Raw genomic sequence first — 13104 nt, 5'->3', positions numbered from 1 at the left:
TCAAAATAACTTTGGCGTCTGTCATGCTGGGCCAGACGTGAGTGGCCAAGGTGCACAAAAGATCAAAACCGTATTTTGGATTATTCAGTGCTAACTCCCCCCTTCCCAGCATTGCTGAGGCAAATCTGGGCGTTTCTTTTGATATTCATTTGACTCTGTTTACCTGGTAACTGACCTTGGTCAGCTGCTTTGTTTTCCCGCCTTGAAACCTTTATAAGAGACAGTTTTCTGAATAAAGCTCTCTCTCTTTTGCCTGATCGGAAACCGTGAGTGCTGTCTTCACTCTCTGCGTCTCCCTCTCCGGCCCTGTTTTTCTCTCCCTCCCTCAGGAAAAGAACCCGCTATGATTCTCCGCCCTGCTGGTCAGGGCGGATGAAACAGGTACCACCAAACGCCGGGGACGAGCGCACTGGACCCGGCCTCCAGGATACGACAGACTTCCATATCTACTCTTCCCTAAAAGCGCTCTGCCTACAGAGGTATCTTCAATGAGATCTTTGTAGGCCTTCTCTTTCCCACTCCCCTTTGTCCATAGTCTGTGACCCCCTGGATAAAAGAAAGGTACAGCTGTCCCCTATCCCTGTTGGGGCCATGCATAGTTCTCAGGTAGAATAATCTCTGGGGGGGCACACAAAGCAACAATTTTCAATATTTGTGTCACTTCATTTGATCAAAACATCATAAACCTCCACCACCTATCATGCTAAGAAATGCAATATTTATTTTTCCCAATACAATTTCATTTTTATATATACTAATTATAAAAATTATAATTTATGTAGATCGATCTGATCATTTCCATATAAAAAATAACTGTAAAGATAATACAGAAGAAAAATTTGGCTCTTAGAACTGTAGGGTTATAGAAATTTTATCTTCTTTTTTGCTGAGCTAATATAATGAAAGGAATTTAAATTTAGACATGAAATTCTTGACTACAGAGATTATTAAAAAATGGAAAATTTTAAATTTTTGTTGCATAGGCATATGAAAGGGGAATCAAAAGATATTTAAATATAAAATTACATTATGTTGGTATAAAATTCTGAGGAGTTTATCTTACCAAAATTATTTATTTTAATTTATTTTATCAAAATTATCTTAAGATACATGAGAGAAACAAAGAAGGTCCCTTATAAGGAGAATAGGCTCCATCTTGTGAAATTTTCATTCCTAAATGAATGAAGTTGGACAGGCAGGGTAAGCACTAGGTAACATTTTGTGTTCTTATAAGAAATACATCCTGTCCTTTCTCCTCCCACCTGGAGGCTCTCACCAAGAAAAGAAAAAAGAAAAAACTCAAGGTAGACTATTTCCCTTCTGGTCTAAGTGGAGTTTAATTTATGAAATGGCAAGAAAATACAAATGGCTTCCATAGGCTACTCTATGTAAATGGTTCCAGTATTTCCAAGTAATTGGATTAACTATGTGCTTCCCATATGTTCAACCACATGCCAGTAGCCAACCAAATACTATGCCTAGCAGCAGCATACTAACATTTTACCTAAATGAAGTCAGGTTAAAATGTACATCACAGAGAGATTTGAATGAGAAAGAAAAATACATAAAGTATTCAACAGAGAATTCATGGGAGAAAGAGACTAAGATCCTGCTATGACAATATAAAGATCTGTGAACTGATTGGATGCATACGTTACCCAGAAGGGTGTGTGTGTGTGTGTGTGTGTGTGTGTGTGTGTGTGTGTGTTGGGGGCACTTTTCCCCTCTGCTGCTATCTGTTTGCAATGGACTGAATGGTTGAGTCCTCCAGAATTCAGATGTTGAAGCCTTAATCCCCAACGTGCTGTTATTTGGAAGTGGGGCATTTGGGAAGCAATTAAGTCAGGTGGATGGAGCCCTCACCATTGCATTAATGCCCTTATAAGAAGACAGACAAGAGGGATGATCTCTCTCTCCCTCTCACTTTCTCTCCCTCTCTCTGTCTCTCTCTCCTCCCCATGTGAGGATACAGCAAGAAGGCAACTAACCTTTTGCAAGCCCAGAAGAGAGTTCTCACCAGAACCCAGCCATGTTGTCATGCTGATCTTGGACAATCCTCGTGGATTGGCCTCGTGATTGTTGTTGAACCCCTCCCCCCCAACTTGTGGTGCTTTGTTACAGCAGGTGGGCCCGACTGAGACCTTGACTGACCTTTGTGGTGAAGCATGCCCCAAGTCTCAGTACTCTAGTCTGATTGACTTGTTCTTTCCTACCACAAGCTTTTCACTATCTGTCAGTGACAGAAGGCCAAGAACTAATTCTCTCAGAGTGTGTTTCTGAGCCAAAACCATAGCTAAGAAGACCAAATGCCTGAGAAGAGAAAGGGAGCAATGAAGATGTGAGAAAAAAATATTAAAGGAAAAGATTACAAAGAAAAAAAAAGATGAAACCTGGAGAAAAGTGGGGAAAATCTAAATTTAAACCATGAGAGCACATTATCCTGTCTCATTGGAAAGGAGTTATACCCTTAGTTGGATAGATATAAAACAAGTTAATTTTAGCCTTCTTGTCATTATTTTAACACAGTCATTAAGTGCTCCCTAAACATCACATTGGAAATGCCACCTATTGAGTTTTCTGAATAAACCATTGGAATGGAGTTTTGGATGTCTGATTGCATTAGCTAATTGGAAGGGTGAACTAACTTTCAGTGGAGAACTAATTTTGAGTAGAGTCAACTTTTCCTGGTGCTCTTGTAAAGATACGGGGAGAGAGTAAACTCCTATTCCTAGGTTTCACTCCAGAGGAAGATTTATAGTGAGGTTAATGACAATTAAGCTTCCAGGTGGCTCTTAAACTACATGGACTCTATCCAAGGCCCTGAGAGGCCATGTCTGTTCTTGTAAATTTTCAGAAGTAAGATATTTTAGCCACAATCAGTTAAGACTGCTGTCTCTTTACATTCTCACTTTCCTGTCCACACATTTCCATATATTCCATAATTACAGGTTTCCAGTCATTTCCATGTGTACACAGTGATTACTGGCCATGCTGGTGTAGAAATGGCATCCAGGTCAACTTCTGTGGCCACTTGTGTTCTCTGACCACTGTCACTACACAAAGGTACAAGGCCAGAGGGCATATTGAAATGGGAACGTGTCCTTTGGTCCCAGTATTGGGAACACATAGAAAGTAGGGACAGAAGGCAGCGTGAAACTTAAGAAGCCAGAAGCCAGTCTGAAGAATACTCTTCCAGTCCTCAGTGGTGTAAACTTTCAGTTTGTCACCAATGATGTGCTTTTCATAGATGCCTCATCCAGATAGAACCTCTTCCCTGACAGGAGTATAATGCAGCATGTATAGTTAGAACACATTGCACACGATCTTTTCCATTTTGATGGGAATTGTGAGAAATGGAGTGTTAGAATCATCAGAGTGCCTAGGTTTGTAGAGCACACAAGAAGCAGTGGTACAAACAGTGAGCATGTCTGTGTAGGAAGCCACAACTATACTCTTCTAACCCAGAAGGAATAAAAAAGAAATTTCAATCAACTATGCTAAAGGAGAGACTTGGCTATCTTTGTATTCTCTCTGAAGAAAATATTACAAAAACGTCTTTATGTGAAAAGGCCATCAAAGAGTATGCAGTCAAAAATGCAGGAAGAGAACATAACGATATGTCAGGCAATCAATTAGTAAAAATATTGTGCTATTTTTGATTTTGTGATGTTAGCAGTATGGGTCAAAAACTTTTTTTCTGAGAGAGAAAGAGAGAATGCAAGTGAGTGAGGGGCAGAAAGAGAAAGAGAGAGAGAAAGAGAGAGAGAGAGAGAGAGAGAGAGAGAGAGAGAGAGAGAGAGAGAGAAAAGCAGGGCTCACTGGAAGCGGGGCTCACGGTCACCTGATGTGAGACTCGAACTCATGAACTGTGAGACTATGGCTTAATGACCGAGCCACCCAGGTGCCTTGTTAAATTTTTTTAAAGTTATTTTTGGGAGTCTCTTCTTTTCCTAAATTCTTCAGTTTCTGCCTAAATTACATTGCAGAATCTTCAGGTTTCACTAAACCCCATTTGCTCCGCTGCTGAGTCCATGCCTCATCCATCAACGTAGTGACTGTGCCACCTCTTGTCTCTGTTCTAAATGACATCATGAGCTTTGCCTCCTACAATTGCTCTAAGAATAGGTAAGAGTTTTTTAACATGCATTTCTTTTTCTTCAACAAAGTTAAACAAGGGCTCACTCTCTAGCTTTCCAGATGCACTTAAAATGAAATAATAATGTTGGGCCAGTCTTGCCCTGCTTTAAATTAATCACTCCAGGAAGAGACATTAAAGCTTTCAGACCACCAATGTGCATAAATGCTTTAGTGCCCCAGACCATACCCCCTCTCTTGATTATTCAGGACATAAGGAAAGGTAAGCTCAGTAAATGAGGCTGTTTTATGATCCATTTAAATAATCTGAAAAGGAAATTAATACTTTTATTACCTTTTATAAGTGAAAAACTTCCTTAAAAATCTGTAAGAGTTCTTTATGTTACAGTGGTTACTGCCCAAACCAAAACATGGATCCAGAGAAATAATGGAAGGTTAGAGAAAGGATGCATGGCCACACAAATCAAAATGGAATAAACAAGAGAGGCTGGAAGGTAATTTGGGGTTTAAAAAAAAATCATCTCTCACAGAGCCAAGAAAATCACTCAATTAGAAATCAGGTTGTAATTTAAAAATAAAATATTTCGTTGTCTGTTTGGATAATATGAATTTTTTCTAGGGCTATTGCACTTTGGAAGGGGATTCTGGAGAAAATGTGAATAGTTTATGACTCTCGGCCCACATTGGTACCTTCAATACTTTTTTATGCGAGAAACATCCTGTTAGTCACTTTGCAAACACCCATTCCAAACTTTTAAGTGCCCACAACAGTCCCGTAGAGAAAGTAAAAATGTCCTCAGTGGATAGGAAGGAAAACTAAGGTTACTTTTCTGATGTCATCTTTTACCTACATCTGCCTCTGTCAGTCCCAGCCCTTCTGGCTGTTGCTCTGTTTTTGAAATAAGCCTCGCACCCTCCAGTCTCCAAGCCTTTGCATGAATTGTTCCCTCCACCTAGGGCACTCTCTCCCAGATTCCACAAGGCTCCCTCCTTTTATGTATTTAGATATCCGCTCAAATGTCACCTCTTCTGAGAGCCCCTGCCTTGTAGTTCTTTGTCTCTTTACCTTGTTTTAGTTTTCTTCTGAGCATGTCACAGATTTTCAGTCCCCTTTAAATGTCCTGAAGAGCTAATAAGCATTTGGAGATGGCACTTAATCTTTGCATAGCTGAAAAGGAACACAGACATTAACTTTGCTCTACAAACGTGTCACACAAACGCTGGCTTCTAATCTCAAGCTCACAACTAGATTTTAGCTCGTTATGCCTTGTCCAATTCTTCTGTTGGCTGGACATTATCTCAATAACTTATTTCCTTTTATAGTGGCCTTTAGACCAGTCAGGTTTCCGATAGGTATCAGCTGAAGGACTCAAACTAAGAAAACTCTAGGAATGTTATAATTAAGGGACTATTTACACGGCATATTAATTTCCTAGGGCTGCTGCACAACAAATTAGCTGGGCTTAAACAGAAGAAATTTATTGCCTTGCAGTTCCAGAGACCTAAAGTCTAAGATCAAGATGTGAGTGGGGTTAGTTCCTTTTGAGGCCTGTGAAGGAGAATCTGTTCCTGCCCTCTCTCCTAACTTCTGACGGTTTTCTGGCAATCTTTGACGTCCCTTGACTTGTAGATGCATCACCCCCAAGCCCTACCTTCACTTTTACATGTGTGTGTGTGTGTGTGTGTGTGTGTGTGTCTGTATCTGTGTGTCCAAATTCCTCCTTTTTTTTAAGTTATTTATTTTTATTTTGAGAGAGAGAGAGAAAGCAGGGGAGGGGCAGAGAGAGAGAGAGAGAGAGAGAGCCAGAGGGAACGAGAGAATCCCAAGCAGGCTCTGCTCTGTCAACACAGAGCCCGACTCTGCCTTGCACACACCAATGGAACCGTGAGATCATGACTTTAACCAAAACCAAGAGTCAGCCGCGTAAATGACTGAGCCACCAAAACGCCCCACACTTTTCTTCTAAAAACACAGTCTTATTAGATTAGGGCCCCCAAACAACTTTATGGTAACTTGATCATCCACAAAGATCATGTTTTCAAGTAAAGTCATGGTTATTAGCATTAAAGGTGGGGACTGCACTGCGTCTTTTGGGAAGACATGATTCAACCCATAACACACAGTATAGATGGGACTGTACTGAGAGAATTGCAGCGTGCAGTTGAGGTGTGCAGTGTTGTTAAGACAGGACTGTTTCTACTTCTGGGCCTCAAAGGGTGAAGGAGGGACCCAGATACTAGAAGAGGGAGGAGAAAGTTGTGTATAGAAGCAGCCTCAAGAAAAGTAGTGAACTCTGGTTGACCAACAGAACCCACTTTGGATGATCCAAAAGAGAGAGAGCTGAGGGATCAACTTCCTGACCTCATTCTTCTCCCTCTTTCCAATCTTCTACCAGGGCGCTTGTTGGCCCAACCCAACCAGAAGCCAGAGAGCAAGGAACCCTTTTGAAATAAGCAACATAAATCGATGCTTTAGAAAGATTTCTGGGGCACCTGGGGGGCTCAGTCAGTTGAGTGACTGACTACTTCAGCTCAGATCATGATCTCATGGTTCATGGAATCAAGTCCCTAATTGGGCTCTGGGCTGCCACTGTAGAGTCTGCTTGCTTCTCTCTTCCTCTCTGTCTGCCTCTCCTCTGCTCATGCTTTTTTATTCTCTCTCTCTCTCTCTCAAAATAAGTAAATAAACCTAAAAAAAAAAAAAAGAAAGAAACACTTCTAACTTTTAGAGTAATCTTAGTGTAATCTTATTATTTTTAATTTGTTCTTTTGCATTTTTAAGAGAAATTTATTTGCAGGATTAGTTTACGTTAGCTTGGAAGCTTCCTGTCTTACCTTTTATTAGTGGAGAGAAAATGCAGAGCTTAAGAGGAATGGGTCAATGAATGGAGAAGTTTCTTTCCTCACTTGGACTGGCTATCAGACTATCTCCCGACAGAATCTTGCCTGGAGTCTTGGCTCCACCATTTACTAAACGGCTGGAAATGGCATGCTTGCCAGGCGGGTTTGCTGTTGTATACAATGAAGAGGACTGGATGTGAGGCAGCAGGTCAGTGTTGTACGTGATGTGACTTTTCCCATAACCTCAAAGATCTTCAGTAAAACTGCGAAACTAATAACAGATTTGGAGAAATGGGTTTTGCGTTCAGATGACAGAGGATGAATGCAAAACAAGGAAGAGGAAACTAAGAAGAAGGAAGCCATTAGGAATTCACAGAGATTGTAGGCCTAGTTCCAAACCTGCACGGGCATCAAGTTGGAATCTTAAGCCAACTTGTTCTAAGTCTGCAAAAGACAGTAGGACCTCAGCTGATGATCTGGGTACCCCTAAACTTCTCCAAGGATTTTTATCCTTTAAAATTTTTCATTACACTTTTTTAAATCCCTCTAGTCCAGAACTTTATCTCTAAATGTAAATCCCTATTTCCACAATTTCAGCTGAGCCTAGTTCTTGTAGCAATAACCATAAGAGCTGCCAGGTATGAGCAGTGGAGTCAGGCCGTCTGGATTTGAGCCTCAGCTATGGGACTTACAAGCTTGGGCAAATTACTCACACTCTTAAAACTATACAGTCTTTTCATCCATAAAATGGGGTTATGGTGTCTGCATCCATCATAAGGCAGTTGTGACTCTCGAATACATTAACATATGCAAAAAACTTAACACGGTACATAGCACAAGGCAGGTTCTTGATAATGTTCATTATTAATATCATTTCCATATGTTGAGTGCTGTTTAAGTAAATCATCATATTTAATGCACATACTAACCCTCAGTATTAGCTGTTTTAATCTTCAGTCTACAGATAAGGAAATTAAAAGTCAGAAAGCTTAAATAATAATTTAAAATACCTATTCTATCCATGTCCTGCTACATTTAGTGTGGGGCTGGTGTGGTCACAGAGAAATAATTGTTTGAATGAATCAATGAATGAATAAATTTCCTCCTCTGACCTTTTGTGGACCCAGAGAAGGGAAAGAAATAATTTGTCTCTTGATTCTGCCATTTTTTTACAGCTCACTAACACTCTAAAACCAAGGATTTAAGTGCCAATTTCATTAATGTTCTATTTTCTTTTTCTTCCAGAGAAGCAATAAAAACATTTATATGAAAGAGATGTAAACCATATTGCTTCCAAAGCTCCAACACCTTGACTTTTTTCTTTCTTAATTTTTCTACAAGCTGCCTTTGGAACATAATCTATACCAATTGAAGCTATCAAAATAAATTAAAAGTGTAATTTTGCAATTTCTGAACCAAACATTCTATAAAAACTCTAATGAATAACATATACTTTTCTTTTTTCTCACTAATATAAATGTATTCTCCCAAAAAAGTAATCTAATCTTCTTGGTACAGTTTTTCCTACAGAAATCCATATTCTTTCTGGCTCATGATTTCCTTACTCTTTTCCAATTTCTCTTCGCAGAATGTAATCTGTGATTCTTTAAAACTGACATTAAATGCTCTAAATGGTCCTGACTACAAGCACGTTCTTTCTCTGTTTTGGAGCTGGATCTGTTACTGAGGTTAGTATTAAGTCCCACTGAATAGAGACAGTCCTTCTTATAGATGTAGAATGCTCTACTGAGGGGTGCCTGGGTGGCTCAGTCAGCTGAATGTCCAACTTTGTTTGGCTCAGGTTATAATCTCATGGTTTGTGAGTTCGAGCCCCACATCGAGCTCTTTGCTGACAGTGCAGGTCCCTCTTTCTCTGCCCCTCCCCTGCTCTCTCAAAAAATAAACATTAGAAAAAAAAATTTTAATGCTCTGCTGAGATGGTCATTGGAACATAATAAACATCAAATGTCTACACTTTCCATTTCTCACCTACTACGGATTCTAATCTTCTGCTGGTTTCACAAGGAATTATTTACTACTAAGTAGTTCAAATTTTTCTTTTCATTTGGTTTAAGGAGTAATGAGAAGTAAGCCTGTGGAGGCACGTACATCAGTCCTCAAAGTACACTCTGCCGGTAACTAGACCATTCTGCCCCTTTCCACTAACTAGTCTGTCCCGTCTTAGTAAGAGGTAAAATGTACAGTATGGACCAGAGGGGTTTGACATTTATTTATTATTGTGTAGCCTTTGGTAAAAGATGGACTCTATCAGTTGACTCAGTCTTCTATGATAGTGCTGTGTCCTCTATTCTAGACATCATAGGCAAGTAAAGATTTGTAAGTTCTTTACATGAAAGTAACTGACCATCAATATCTCCCAGTGAAGGGCCTTTTGTTCAGCCTCTTTGCCTACTTATGACGTTGAACACTGGTGACCCCTTGCTCTTCCTCAGGTGTTCTCCCATCTTAATTTTCCTGCCAGTGTGCTCTCAGTTTGCTACCTATCTTTCGGATAGCTATCTATCCTCCTGAGTATTCCCTAACTCCTGTGCCTCTATTCCCACACTCAACAAACAGGCGCAGAAGAGAGGATAAGGAGATAAACAGCACCATCTTTGTCCTCAAGTGGCTTTTAGGCTTGTAGATGGAGATGAACAAGACATTAGATAGTGAACTAATATGTTATCAGTGACTCTGAGTTCCCTGAAGTATGGAATTATTTAGCTTTCTCTCACTACAAAAGTCTTTGAGGGGGAAAGGACTGTTGCCTATCTGTGGTTACAATATCTCAAGGCAGTGTTTATCTTTCCCTCTGTTGCTCATCAGGTGCTTTCACAAAATCAGAGGATTTCAGAACCAACTTCCCTTTCACAGATAAGTGACCTGAACCTAGAGAGAGAAAGCAACTTGCTCGTGGCCACAAGGTTTGTAGGTGGCAAAGCTGGACCAGAACTGGACCTCCCAGATCTCACTGCCCCTGGTGTCAAGCCTTGTAGCACTCTTTCTGGGCTGAATTTTCCATGCGAATCCATAAATAACTCTATCCTCAGTGGCAGAATGGATTGGTATTTCCCTCCTGTTCCACAGAGGGGACCGCAAGCCCTGCAGATCTGAACAGGGACACACATTCACACCTCTCTGGATGAAAGATTCACTGTGAAAGCCAGTGACCTCTGGCCTGCAGGCTGGAGAAGTGGTTCTAAGTCTATTAAAATTCATGCTTAGAGCCTGATGGATCATATGGGAGCTGCTGTAACAGAAATCGTTCCTGAGGTCACACGGTGCGTTGACCCCCTTGCTCCTCGTCACAGTGATGACGGCTCAGATAAACAATCCTGGGTGTAATGAATCCTCAGATAGAGAAGTTTATCTGGGAAAAGGGCGAATGGTCTCCCCCAAAGGCTGCCTGATGCAGGACACAGTACGGAAGAGCAAACAGTGACAGAAACCTGATGATATTTGCCTTTCCAATGGTAGAGATGACACGCAGATACTCTGTGACCAAGGAGGGAAATGGGAGAAATAAAAGAGGAAGGGAGGGGAAGGTTGGGGGGAAGGGGAAGAGATATGCCGGGAAGGAGGAAAGGGAAAGAAAGGAAAGAAAAGGGAGAGAAGGGGAGGCAAGGGAGGGTATTAAAGGGGAGAGAAGGGGGGAGGAGGGGGGGGAGAAATGAAGGGAGAGAGTGAGGGAGAGAGGAAAGAAAGAGAAAGAAAGAGAAAAGGAAGGAAGGGAAGGAAGAAAGAAAAAGGAAGGAAGAAAGAAAGGACAGAAAAAAGGGAAGAAAGAGAAGGAAGACAGGAGAAAGAAAATGGCAAGAAGGAAAACTGTTTCACCAAACTGACGCCTGTCAGATAAAAGAGATTGGGGCCATAAACTCCTCCCAGCGTTTCTAATGGGATCTTAATACAGCATTTGGCCATCATATTTTTTTCATTCCTTCAATGACATACATGCCTGAAGTGTAGCCACGGACCCTCTGAACTCTGTATATTTCTGTAATACACAAAGAAAACAGCCGTCACATCCATTTTAAGAAACTTTTAAATACATTACAGTGAGGTCTGTAGGCCCCAGATCCGAAGGGAACGGCACAAAGCCTGTCTGTACATCATCTGTGACGGGTCTGAATTCCAGCCAAGGAGGTTTCTTTTTTTTTTAATAATAAAATAAAATACTGTGTTTTTTTTTAAGGAACATTATATTTTTAAACTGGAAATCATTGTATTTTGTATCTTATGTGGCATCTGAAAGTGATTTAGTTGAACAATGTGGTTTCTGATTGGTATTTGAATTGGTTCCAGAACATTTTTCATAATAACCATCTTAAAGATCCCAATTATCTGATCCTCCTTCCCCCTTCCCATGGTTTCATAGGAGGTTTCCAGAGAAAAAGAGAAACCTGCGAGGCCAAGCAAGCCAGTTCCCATCTCGCTAACCCACGTTGGCCTGGCTAGTTACTGTGAGTTGTCCATGATGCATTTATGACTCAATAAAGGAGGCCTTGGCATTACCAGAATAATTACTTACTCAAACAAGCCTATAAAACCTAAGGGTTGCCCCAACTAAAAGGTAAGCGGGAACATTTTCCTTTTAGTGTTAACATGTAAATCTAGTAAACTGTATTTAGCTTTCTATAAAATCAGTTCTGGATGCAAAATGGCCGGTTGATTTACCAGGTGGGCAGCTGAAGCAATTCCCCAGGGTCCCACAGGGGCTAAGGGAAGGCAGTCCTGTTACATATGAAAGAATGCTCGTTCATAAATGGACCCAGCCTCGTTTACAACATGAAGAAATTATGGTGTGGAGAATAGGAAAGCAGGTCCTGGAGTTGGCTTGATCAGATGCTGTGTTCACTGCTATGACCCCAGAGCAGTGATCCATATTCTTTGTGTCTCAACTGTATCAAAGAGATCATGTGATACCTATTTAATGGGATCATTGGAAGAAATAAATAGAATTCATGTGAAAGGCTTAGAACAACACTCTGTGTAGAGTGGGACACACAGTAAGTGATAGCTCTTATTATTAGATGTAAAAGAATCTTATTGCAATAAAGAGTAGTTTTTATTATTACATATATCATATATTAATAACAAGAATAAGTGTCAGCAAACAGTGTTCAATGCTATGCTAAGCATTATGGTATTTCACATAATCGTCTCAAGATAAAGTTCTTATTTTAGGTGAAGTTTCTGGTAAGATATTGGAAATAGAGCTATATAACTATAGGATAGAGTACATATAACTATAAAGAGTAAATACAACTATAGGACACCCAGCTAAATTTGAATCCAGATAAACAGGAAGTAAATACTGAATGAGACATGTGGATATATGTGGCCACCCTAACTAGAAATCAAGTCCCCAGATCAGTTTTATCAAACCCGTGCCCTTTGTTTCTTCACACACAAAGTTCTATCTAGAATATAACTTATTCCTTGTATATTTTATTCTCTCACATTTTTCCCCAATCAGAAGGCTCTTAGATTAAAAAAAAAAAAAACAATCCAGGAATTACCTGTGGCTACCAACTATGAGGAAAAGTGAAATGCTCAAGATAAAGAAGCTAAGGTAGGTACAGAATGTCCCAGTCCCATGTCCTTGAGTCGATGATCTCAAAGCTTATTCGCGGTTATTAAAAGCACCAAAATCAAAGTGGCAAAATAAAATTATATATTGAGAAAAAATTTTTTTTGCATCATAATTTGTAGCTACATATTATCTTAACATTTTTTTCTTCTTTAATGGTATGGATTCATAATCTGGTTCACTCATTCAACAAAAATTATTGTCATGATGTCATTACTGTGAAGATACCGAAGGAAAAAAACCGCATGCTGTCCCTGTCTTCACGAAATGTACACTTTAGTGAAGAGACATTAAGTAATTAAATAAGCATAAAAACAAATGTCAAGTCGCAGTCATCACAAGATCTATGAAAGAAGAGTAGATGGAGACCTGAGCCTCTAGGACGAGTCCTGGAGTTCAGAAAAGTTTTCCATGAGGTAGGAAGATGCCCTGATTACCTGAGCTACAATCTGAAGAATGAACAAGATTTGACCCAGAAAGACTGATGGAATGATTAACAGCATATTCAAAGTTTCACAGAAAAAGGGGGGGTGGCAAATATGAGGAACTGACAGAATATCTCGTCAGCTGATGTGGTG

The 13104-nt window shown here is 40.1% G+C and overlaps 1 long non-coding RNA gene across 1 annotated transcript in view; it reads right to left on the bottom strand.

The window, feature by feature from the left end:
- The window catches only part of LOC115286630, a 50678-nt gene that overhangs the window by 7745 nt on the left and 29829 nt on the right, over positions 1–13104 (bottom strand). The window contains exon 5 of the long non-coding RNA XR_003906174.1: positions 5162–5263. This is a non-coding gene — a long non-coding RNA (uncharacterized LOC115286630). The remainder of the gene's footprint in view (positions 1–5161; positions 5264–13104) is intronic.

The sequence above is a fragment of the Suricata suricatta genome, chromosome 3 (genome assembly GCF_006229205.1).
Source record: "Suricata suricatta isolate VVHF042 chromosome 3, meerkat_22Aug2017_6uvM2_HiC, whole genome shotgun sequence".
Taxonomy (NCBI): domain Eukaryota; kingdom Metazoa; phylum Chordata; class Mammalia; order Carnivora; family Herpestidae; genus Suricata; species Suricata suricatta.
The sequence above is the reverse complement of the archived record's forward strand: the minus strand, read 5'-3'. Positions and strand labels throughout refer to the sequence as shown.